The sequence below is a fragment of the Trichechus manatus genome, unplaced genomic scaffold (genome assembly GCF_000243295.1).
Source record: "Trichechus manatus latirostris isolate Lorelei unplaced genomic scaffold, TriManLat1.0 scaffold00036, whole genome shotgun sequence".
In the NCBI taxonomy this organism is placed as follows: Eukaryota; Metazoa; Chordata; class Mammalia; order Sirenia; family Trichechidae; genus Trichechus; species Trichechus manatus.
The window spans coordinates 6,407,893-6,419,675 of NW_004443972.1; the positions used below are offsets into that span (position 1 = coordinate 6,407,893).

At 40.2% G+C, this 11,783-nt stretch overlaps 1 protein-coding gene across 1 annotated transcript in view; it reads right to left on the minus strand.

Annotated features, from left to right (window-relative positions):
• The window catches only part of NMI (N-myc and STAT interactor), a 33,293-nt gene extending 26,512 nt beyond the window's left edge, over nt 1-6,781 (minus strand). The window contains exon 1 of the mRNA XM_004375434.2: nt 6,750-6,781. The gene's annotated coding sequence lies outside the window, so the exon portion shown is untranslated. The remainder of the gene's footprint in view (nt 1-6,749) is intronic.
• Between the last annotated feature and the right edge of the window lie 5,002 nt (nt 6,782-11,783).

Genomic DNA, 11,783 nt, shown 5'->3' on the forward strand with positions numbered 1-11,783 from the left:
AGAAATAAGAGTGTCACATGAATAGACATATGCACACCCATGTTCTCTGCAGCACTATTCACAATAGCAAAAAGATGGAAACAACGTAAATGCCCATCAACAGGTGAATGGATAAACAAACTATGGTACATACACACAATGGAATACTATGCAAAGATAAAGAACAAAGATGAATCTTCAAAACGTCTCGCAACACGGATGAATCTGGAGGGCATTATGGTGAGTGAAATAAGTCAGTCACAAAATGACAAATACTGTATAAGATCACTATTATAAGAATTCAAGGAAAGGTTTACACACAGAAAAAAAAATTCTTTGATGGTTATGAGGGTGGAGAGGGAGGGTCAAGGGAAATCACTAACTAGATAGTAGACAAGGGTCAACTCTGGTAAAGGGAAAGACAACACACAATATAGGGAAAATCAGTACAACTGGACCAAAGTGAAAGCACAGAAGTTTCCTAGACACATTCAAACACTTTAAGGGACCGAGTAGCTGGGGCTGGGGGCTGGGGACCATAATCTTGGGGGACATCTTGGACAACTGGCATAACATGGTTCATAAAGAAAATGTTCTACATCCCACTTTGGTGAGTAACGTCCGGAATCTTAAAAGCTTGCGAGCAGCCATTTAAGATATATCTATTGGTCCCATTCCATTCGGACCAAAGGAAAATGAAGAAAACCAAAGACACAGGAAAATATTAGCCCAAAGAACTGAAGGACCACATGAATCAGAGACTCCACCAACCTGAGCCCAGAAGAACTAGATGGTGCCTGGCTACCACCACTGGCTGCTCTGACAGGGATCACAACAGAGAGTCCCAGACAGAATGAGAGAAAAATACAGAACAGAATTCAAATTTACTAAAAAAGACCAGACTTACTGGTCTGGCAGAGACTGGAGGAACCCCCAATGCTATGGCCCCTGGACACTGTGCTAACTCAGAACTAAAACCACTCCTAAAGCCCACTTTTCAGACAAAAATTAGACAAGCCTATAAAACAAAAAATAACACAAGTGAAGAATGTGCTTCTTAGTTCAATCAAATGTTTGAGACCAAATGGGCAACTCCTGCCCAAAAGCAAGACAAGACAGGAAGGGACAGGAACTGGACAAATGGACACAGGGAAACCGGAACGGAAAGGGGAAACATGCTGTTACATTGTGGGGATTGCAACCAAAGTCAAAAAACAATATATGTATAAATTTTTGAATGAGAAATTAACGTGGTTGTAAACTTTCATCTAGAGCACATTAAAAAAAAGAAAGAGAACTAGCAAAAATTAGTCATGTCTTAGTTTGTTCATGGTGACCCCATGTGTTACAGAGCAGAACTGCTCCATAGAGTTTTCTTGGCTGTAATCATTACAGAAGCAGATCCCCAGGCCTTACATCTGTGGTACTGCTAGGTGAGTTCGAACCACCAACCCTTAGGTTAGTAGTTGAATGTAAATCATTTGCACTACCTAGGAGTTGGAATCAACTTGACCGCAATGGGTTTGGTTTTCTTCTTTTTTTTAGTTTACCCAGTGTGAACACAGCAGTGTCAAAAAAAAAAAAAGCCTGCATAGCAACCAGATCTTGGTTTCTACTACTATTCCCCCAATAAAGGGAACAAGAGCTCCTTGAAGTAATGGCTCATTCTAGGTCTGGGGCAGAAAATATACAAGATGAGCCTGGAGAATAAAAAAGTATCCCCCCTAAAAGGGACACAGGAATCAACTGAAAGAGCTCCCATCGGCCAAAGCTACATACAGGGTATTGATCATATAAGTAAATATATGAAGGATAATAGGAGTTAGACTTTTCACTGTCAGAGAAGGTAATTACAAACACAGAAATGCAGAAAACTAGAATGAATCCTGTGGGTTGGAACTATCTGAAGATATCAGTGTAATCTCATGGTTTACGATTGCTGGATAGAGAGAAAGGAAAGATATAAATGTGTCTGTGTATATTTGCGTCTATGAACATACATACATTCCCTAGCTCTGTCTGCTGAGAAGGCCTGGAAACAATGAGCATGCCTACTACCCAGAACTTGGTTTCTAATACCAATTCTCCAGTAAAAGGAACCAGGGCTGATAGCAGGGCTGGGGCAGGGAAATTACAATATTAGCCTGGAACATCTTGTGGTGCCAGAAAGCAAGGAAGTATTCAAAGAATGCTCAGGACACATCAAAAGGTCAGAGAATCAACCTTGACAAGGTGCTCGCTGGCCAAATCTGAGAATAATTTAAGCATAAAAATAAACGAACGAAAAAAACTAAACCTGTTGCCATATGCTATGGATTGAATTGTGTCCCCCAAAAATATGTGTTGTAAATCCTAACCTCTATGCTTGTGGTTATAACCCCATTTGGGAAAGGGGTTAGCCTTGTTATGTTAATGAGACAGGATTAGTGTAGGGTGTGTCTTGAGTCAATCTCTTTTGAGATACAAAAGAGATTAAACAAGCAACAAAAGAAGCATAAGATGGATGTCAAGACACCATGGAGATCTCCAAACAACCAAAAAGCAGAAGCTGAAGAGACAAGGAGCTTTTTCCAGAGCAGACAGAGAGAGAAAGCCTTCCCCTAGAGCTGGCACTCTGAATTCAACTTGTGGTCGCCTCAACTGTGAGAAAGTAAATTTCTGTTTGTCAAAGCCATCCACTTGTGGTGTTGCTGTTATAGGAGCACTAGATAACTAAGACACCACCAAGTCGATTCCAAGTCATAGCAACCCTACAGGACAGAGCAGAACTGCCCCGTGGGGTTTCCAAGGCTGTAAATCTTTACAAGAACAGACTGCCACATCTTTCTCCCGTGGGGCAGCTGGTGGGTTTGAACCGTTGACCTTTGGGTTAGCAGCCAAGTGCTTAACCATTGTACCACACACACAATGACAGTAATGATTAAATACATTGAGTGAAACAGAAAACTGAAAATACATACCGATATAAATAAATGAATAAACTAAAATTTTGTGTGAGGAAAAGAATAGCTAGTTTCAAAACACTTATTAATTTCAAAGGGTAACTTTACAGTGGAGATGCCTGGCAGACACCACCATAATGAAATAATTAAAGTGAATGTAAATAATGGGATCAATCAAAATCATGTACTATCTGATAGGATGCACTGAGATGCATCATTTGACTCTAAGCTTGAGGAAACATCAGACAAACTCAAACTGAGGCACGCTCTACAAAACAACTAGCCTGGTCTCTTCAAAAGTGTCAAGTTCATGAAAGCCAAGGAAAGACTGAGAAACTGTTCCAGATTGAAGGAGACTGAAGAGACATGATAACTAAATGCAATGCATGATTATGAACTGGATCCTCTGACTATAAAGAATATTATTGAGACAGCTGGCAAAATTTGAATGGGATCTGAGGATTAAATGGCAGCAATGTATCAATATTAATTCCTGATTTTTACAATTATATTGTAGTTACAAGGAGCCCTGGTGGTGCAGTGGTTAAAGTGATCGACTGCTAACCAAAAGGTCAGCAGTTCAAAACCACCAGCAGCTCCGCAGGAGAAAGATGTGGCAGTCTGCTTCCATAAAGATTTACAGCCTTGACTTGACGGCGGTGGTTTTTTGTTTTTTTTTAATTGTAGTTACGGTGAATGCTTTTTTTTAATAGAAAATACATACTCAAGTATTCCAAGGTAATGGAGCATTAGATTTTAAAGGTATTGCCAAATAATTCAGGCAAAATGAAAAGTTGTTTGTACTGTACTTCCAACTTTTCTGCAAGTTTGAGATAGTTTCAAATTTAAAAATATATATACACATAAGTTTGAAATAGTTTCAAATTTAAAAATATATATACACATACAGAGAAACCTGTGAGAGTTGGAACTCAACGGGACTGCCTTGTTTTTCTGGGTCTCGCAAGTTTTCCACCTTTGACAAGGTGAAGTCTTACTACTTTTCTATCACTTGCTTCAGTGGAAAATATTTGAGTTTTCTTTCTCTGACAGGTTTCCACCTTACACAAGTTCCAGCTTTCGCAGGTTTATTGTATATATTTTTCAACAGCTCCTCATTGCATCAAAAAATGCAGAATCCTCATACTAGGACTCTTCCAAGGTCTCACACAACCCAACCCTAATTTTCTTTCCAGTCTTATTTGGACAGCTCCTCGACCTAGCTCCCTGACCACAATGAACACTCAAACAGTCCCCCTTCTCCCTTCTGTCCCTCCATGTCACAATCTTTCTTCCCTCCCAACTGTAATCTCCACTTGATGAAATCCTACCGTTCTTTAAGGTCCATGCCGAATTTCCCCCAAGTTTTTGAAGATGTTACTGCTCCCTCTTTTACCTCTTTTGGGATACTATAATTATTTGTGTACCTGTGTCATTTTCCATGACTTGACAGTAAAGAACTTGAGGGTTCCTTGCGTCAGTCCAGAGCACCCACCACAGTGCGTATTTACATTCATGCGTAGAATTATGCAGTATCTTGTCTCAAGTATTTGTTCTGCTCAGGCATCCCATACAAATGAAGTTCTCTTACTACATGTCCAGAAGGCAAGAACTGCAATATTATTTAGCTGCTTTCTGTTTTTTAGGATAATGCCAATATTCTCATGAGCGTGTAATAAAGTTCTCAATATATTTAACTTCTATAAATGGTCTACCACATAATACCCTCAGGACTTCTTTCGACATATTTATAATCTGGATGCTTTCCCTCTTTGCATGATGAGTGAAAGAGCCCTCGTGGCCCAGTAGTTAAGCACTCGGCTGCTAACCAAAAAGTCAGCAGTTCGAACCTACCAGCTAGTCTGAAGGAGAAAAATGTGGCATTCTGCTTCCATAGAGAGTATAGCCTTGAAAACCCCATGGAGTAGTTCTATAAGTTGGAATCAACTGGATGGCAATGGGTTTTGTTTTGTTTTTGTTTTTTTTTTGGTTTTGCATGAATAGGAGGTATGGTAATTTTCTTCCTTTTATGCACTCATGTGGTAGGTAGAATAATGGCCCCCTCAAATATATCAAAGATCATGAAGATGGCCTAGGACCCAACGACGTTTTGTTCCGTTATACATGAACTTGCTATGAGTCAGAGCCAACTCAAGACAACTAACAACAAAAACAAAGATGTCCTCATCCTAATTCCCAGAATCTTTCAATATGTCAGATGACACAGCAAAGGGAAATTAAGTTTGCAGATGGAATTAAGGTTGCTAATCAGCTGATTTTAAAATATGGAGACCATCCTGGATTATCCGAGTGGGCCCAATGTAGACACAAACCCAAACCCACTGCATGAAGTCGATTCCAAGTCACAGCAGCCCTACAGGACACAACAGAACTGCCCTATGGTGTTTCCAAGGCTGTAAATCTTTAAAGGAGTAGACTGCCATGTTCCCCTGTGGGGCAGCTGGTAGGTTCAAACCACTGGCCTCCGAGTTAGCAGCTGAGTACTTAACCATTGTACGACATAAACAATGATCCAGAACCAAAACCAAACTCACTGCTGTCCAGTCGATTCAGACTCATAGCGACCTCGTAGGGTTTCCAAGGCTGTAAATCTCTATGGAAGCAGACTGCCACATCTTTCTCCCACGAAACCACTAGTGGTTTTCAACTGCGAACCTTTTGGTTAGCAGTCAATGGCTTTAACCACTGAGCTACTAACGCTCCTCAATACAATCACAAGGATCCTCGAATGTGAAAAGGGAGGCAGAAGCAAAAGAAAACTCAGAGTGAGACTGACTACAGAAGAATGACCAGAGAGATGCAATGTTGCTGGCTTTCAAGATGGAGACAACGGCCACAAGTCAAGGAAAATGTCAGCCTCTTGTTAGCTGCCCTGGAGTCCATTTCGACTCATGGTGACCCCATGCGTTATCTACTGGAAAAGGTAAGAAAACTGATTTATCCCAAGAGCCTCCAAAAAAGAACTTAGTTCTGCCAATGGCCTTGAGTGAGACCCATGTCAGACTTCTAACCTACAGAACTATAAGAAATTTGTGTTGTTTTAAGCCACTAGGTGTAAAACAATTTGTTACAGCAGCAAATAAACAAGCCAATACAAATCACCACCACCCATTTACTACCTATTTCCCTAATATATTCAGATTACTGTGGTGTCAGACCTCACAGAATCCAATCTTCCTACATGCATGCCTGTCAAAAAAAAAAAAAGGAGGAAATGAGGGGAAGGAAGGAAGGAAAGAGATGGGGGTTAATAAAGTACTAGTTGCTATCGATAATGAGATACATATAATTTTAAAAGAATTTAAGCAAATTGTGTAGACTAGGAAACACAGTATTCTTTGGATGGCTCCTTCAAGAAAAACTCTGCATATTGTGAAAAGTGAGGGTAACTGCAAAGCTTTGTGTGTCTTTAAGGAATCCACCTTCCTGAGAACTATCTCAAGAGACTACAAAAATGATAGGGAAACAGAAATCATTCTAAGTTTCGATTTTGGAATGGAGCAAAACAAACTAAAGGGACAGAATCAGAGGCAAGGCACCACAGAGACGCTAACTTGTGCCTGGGGCCTTGCGCCCCCTTCATGGCTCTGTGGCTAAGGAGACCCGGGCTGCTGGCAGCACAGAGTGCGGGGGCCGATCCGCGGGGGTCGCAGAACCGCCTCCCGGGCCCTCTCCTCTGGGCGCTTCCCCCACCATCCCCAGTTGCGCGGAAGCCTCCTGCTGCCCCACCCGAGTTCTGTCTAGCCCGGGATTAGCAGTAGCACGGATGGCAGCCGCACGACACCCAGAACAGAACGCCTCACTCACCCGCTTCGGCCAGCACAGTACAGGGAACCCGCGCCCTGGCCGCGCCCTGTACCCAGCGCGCAGGCCTTTCGGGAAACCACGTGTGGCGGCGCGCGGGGAGGGGCGCGCCTACCTCCTGCCGCGGGAGGTTCCGGCTTCCCCACCCGGAATCCGCTCAAAGGGACTGCACGGGAACCGTCCTGGGCCTTTAAAGGTGGCGCTGCCTTACGCAAAAGCGTCCTAGGAGATCTGAGGGGCCATTCCCGACTAGGTGGCACTCGGATTAACAGCTTGGTTCCTTGAAAAAAAGTAAAAGAAATTCTGCTGAAATGCTGGTTTATTTTAAACTAATCAGTACTGAGAACACCAAACCTAGTATCTCCAATGATTTTAAGGTGTATCACTAGCAACACAGCTATCATCAGGTTTATTTTCTATTTGTAAAAGATGGTTTGTATGTTTGTTTTGTGAGAGTCCCAAAAGTAGTCCTGAAGTTTCTATAAACACTAATATTAGAACATGTTTTTAAAAGCGTGCGTCTTCCTCTCTCTCTCTCTCTCTCTCTCTGTGTGTGTGTGTGTGTGTGTGTGTGTTGGTCAAGGAAAAGTACATAAAGCAGGAATCTCTCTTCGACTGTGCCTTGAAGATTGTTAAGTCTCATTGTAATTTATTGGTCTTTATAAACTTAAACTACGATTTTTTTTATAGCCAGCACAGCATCAACGTTTCTGTGCCTCTTTTGCAACGTTCTCTGGGCCGTGAAGTTGGGAAAGCTGCGGTGCTCCCGTAGTTTCTATGACCCATACCCCTTGAAAGTTTTCTTAGGAACTTTTGTTTTGTTGTGAAGCTTGTAAATAAATACTTCACAAGGTGTGAACGTTTCCTTTGAAAATAAAACATCCGGCATATTTCAAGATCTGAGTTTCTTAATCCTACACAAAGAACCAACCCACAGCTGCACTTGCTCATTAATCGAGATGGCAGAGATGTATCAAAATTATATAAAGTTCTAGTTTAAAGAGCTATATAGTAATATATAATGACCGATATAGTGGTCCTAAATAACAGATTAAAAGAAGTAAAATCTATTTATATCAAAAAAGTTGATAAAACCAGTTTCCAGTTGTTCTTTTCTTAAAATGACATGTCTACGTGGAAAATAAAGAGGAAAAAGGACTGCCCATTGTGGTGGGTGATAAGAACTTCTTTGTACTCATCAGCCCAGTTAGAAAATACAAAAACTCCATTTATTGCAAGTTGAGAAAGAATTATTTCTGTTCTACCTTGGAATTTTAGAAGGAGCATAAACTCTAGAGGTTATTTAGTTCAATGTCAATTCTTATTTTATTATTTTTTATACAAAGACACAAGGGGCAGGACCTTGGCCACAACTGGACTGATCTAATATGGACTCAGATTTTTTAGGTAGAAACTGAGCAAAGGGCAAAGCATTATAGGTAGTGGGAAAGCCTTTTTAAAACACCTACATTTTAAAGCAGATCCGTGTGCCAATAGCCTGAATTCGACTCAGCTTCAAGTCAGGTACTGTGCAAAGTACTAGGGATCCAAAGATGAATATTAAGCTCCTGGTCGTATTACTATTAATAATAATAATTGCTAGCATCTACTGAGAACTTCTGGGCATTTCATAAACCTTTTTTATTTTGCCAACAACCAGATGAGACCTAAGTATGATCCCCATTTTGCAGTTGAGGAATCTAACACTTAAAGAGGTAACACAAAATCAAGCTTTTAATATGTGGTGAGGTTGCTGTCATGCTCTACTCTCAGCCACAAAACTAATGTGTCCAAAGTGTGTTCTTTGGCATACTGGGAAGAAAGAGTTTGATGCCCAAATTAGATCGAGAAATGCTGAATACTGGATTCACTTTTGGAGATTCACAATGCACATCAGTATATTAAGAGTTCTGATAAATATTGAAGGGAAAAATTAAAGGACACATAAAAAAGTTTAGCTTTATTCAATATGGATTTTATCAAACTAACTTGACCATTAAATCATTTTTTCAAGGAACAGCTATGAAATCTTGAGGCAATTCCAACAGGGCAATTTGAGTAATGCTTTATTAAATTATATCCTTGAAGAAAACAGTTAAGTACTTGGCTAATAACATAGAGGTTGGTCCACCCAGAGGTGCCTCAAAAGAAGGTCTGTTGATCTACTTCCAAATAATCACAGCCATTGAAAACTCTACGGATTGCAGTTGTACTCTGACACACAGAGTCACCGTGAGTCAAAATCGACTCAACAGCAACTGGTTTGTTTGTTAGTTTAATATAAAAGTTATTATTTATTGAGTGTTTATCATGCGCTCAAATATTTGTCCACATGAGATGCAGCACTCTGTGCCTTGGACATTTCATGTAAATCTACACAGAAGTGATAAGAGATATATATTACATATTTGTCTCCTCTACTAGATGGTAATAAACTCTTCCCAGGCCTCCCCATATGCATACATATACACACACATATCCTCCGTTAAGTGCTATGAAGAGGTGGGATACCAGGAGTAGTAGACCACAAAGTAGTAGACTACTGAGTAGTCTCCTCTACCTCAAGAGATCAGTGAATGCTTCCTTCACAGAAGAGCCGAAGATTGAGCTGACTCAGAGGAGGAGGACTGAGACAAAAGGTCGGGTGGAAAAGCCCACAAGCATGAAACAATTTGAGAGGCACCAAGAGTTTAGACGGTATGAAAAGGATTAGAAAAATACTGGATATCCATTATATTATACTCTTCCTTTTGGAAAAAGTCCAGCACACCAAGGTTATGCGCCTCTTGCCAAGATTTTGGTGATCTGGTTTGCAATTATTTCTTTGGGAAATTGGAACACTTATGCCCAACATTGTGCAAGATTCTGGGGGATACAAAGGAATAATGTAACCTGATTCTAGTTTTCAAGTGGTTTGCAATAGTAACATATAAATGCTAAAGGAAAACAAATACCCCATCCCTTACTCTATCAGCCAGGTAGTGCTACATATTTAAGAGCATGGGTTGATATCAGATGTGCGTTTGAATCCCAATTTCAAGTTACTAAAGCTTTCTAATCTCCATTTTCTCATCTGTAAAATGGAGCTGTTGTAAAAGAGATACTACTGTACATCAAGTGCTAAACACAGTGGATGGAAACCAAAGTGTTTCTAAGTGTCTGTGATGCTCTTTTCTTGAGAAAAGAAAAACAACAGCTGTTCCTGTCTTCCTACATCTTCTTCAGAGAACAACGGCTCCTGGACTGCAGCCAGGCTGCCATTACAGCTACTCTGAGATGGAAAGAAAGGAATAAACCGGGAGGCTGGACTGGTCAAAATGATGCACAAGAGTGGAAAGAGGGAGCAAGGAGAAGCCAGGAAAAAAGAACGAGACTAGCGTATCTGGAAACCTTCAAAGGAATATTCTTTCCTCTTTCATTAACATTCATTTTGATTTATTCTAAATAGTTTGCCCTTGTGTACAATGTAAAAAGATAGAATGATCTCACACACAACGCTCATTTTAATAACATAATATCTACATGGGGTAGTTTGATGATGATGGATACACAAAGCCAGAGTTAATTCATCCCTCTCAGGGCTTAAACTTCCCCAGATGAATTATAAATAAAAATAAGCTTCATCCCCAACAAAAATTTCTAAAAAAGGTCCTTCAGATCTTATCGCTTGGTCACTTAATGGATTGGAATGAAAACATGATTGTATTTGGGAGGCTGACCTCAGCTGTTTTTCAACCATTTGAAAAATAGAATCTCTAATATTTGGTGCCCATATTCAAAGCAACATTTTCTCAGGTATATGAATAACAGCAGGTAGGTTAGCTTGTCATGGAAAGCAGGCCATGTTAAAATTATCATGAGAAGCAGGACTGAGTCTTTGCTTTGACTCTTACTAGCTCTGTGAACGTGGGCATTTGTAATGGGTCTCACACATAACAGGTGCTCAAAATGTTGGTTCTAATCATATTTCCCTTCAGCCTTCTGAGACTCAATTTCTCCATTTCCTCAAATGTAAAAATGAAGGTAATAATATTTACCAAACAATTACAGAATGTTTTGTAGGGATTCAATGAGCTAATACATATAAATAAATGCTTTTGAACAGTAAATGCAAAGTAAAATAATAATACTATTAATATTGTCTTCTGGATTTAAGCTACAGTTCGAAGGGTTGGTTATCAGAGGTGATGGTGCGAGAGGAAAATATAACTAGATAACTTAAAAGTATTTAGGAGCTGGATGAAGCCCCCAGGCAATTGCATAAAACCACCTTAGATGTGCACTGCACAAAGCTTCCTGTTTCCCTTGGAATTGTGCGAAGTGTGCTAAGGAGGGATTCTGAGCTGCCATGGTTTGGTTGGTTGGTGGCCTAGAATAGGATAGAAAGAGTAAAAACAAGTAAATCAAGCAAGTCTAAGTCTCTCTGTCAATTATTTTTCTCCTATTATTTTATGAACTGCACGTAACAGAGACAGGTCGTTGTTCAGTGGCATTTTTGTGAGCTCTTCTTCTTCCTCCTACTCCAAAGGTACCCCAAGCATCCAGCATTTGCAAGCCCCCTTTTGTAGTCTCTGATATGATCTGCCCTCCTCCTAGAGACAATGTGACCAAATGACCCAGGGTTTTTTAAGACTCAGTTTCAAAAAATTCTCTGCCCAATTTCAGTCCATGTGCCACAACTTGTTTCTCTTTTTCTTCTTAATTGACATTTATAGTTGATTGTTTTGTTCCCACAAGGTTTTTAATAATGGTCAATTTGTATCCTGAATTTACTAATGAGTCACTTTTTTTTTATCTTGCACACACCTGCCAGATTATTCTTCTCAAAAGTGTTATGTCATTCTTATGCCATTCCACAACTTAAGTATTTGCAGAAGACATCCTATATATAAAGTCCAAACTCTCTCCCTCAATCCCAGTCCCAGGCTGTTTCCACAACAGGCTGAAAGCAGCTCAGCTTTCTGACTTTATCATCCATTATTGCCCTTCTCTGCACCCAACTAAATTAGTCAGCTCTCCATCTCCAAAACAGTCATA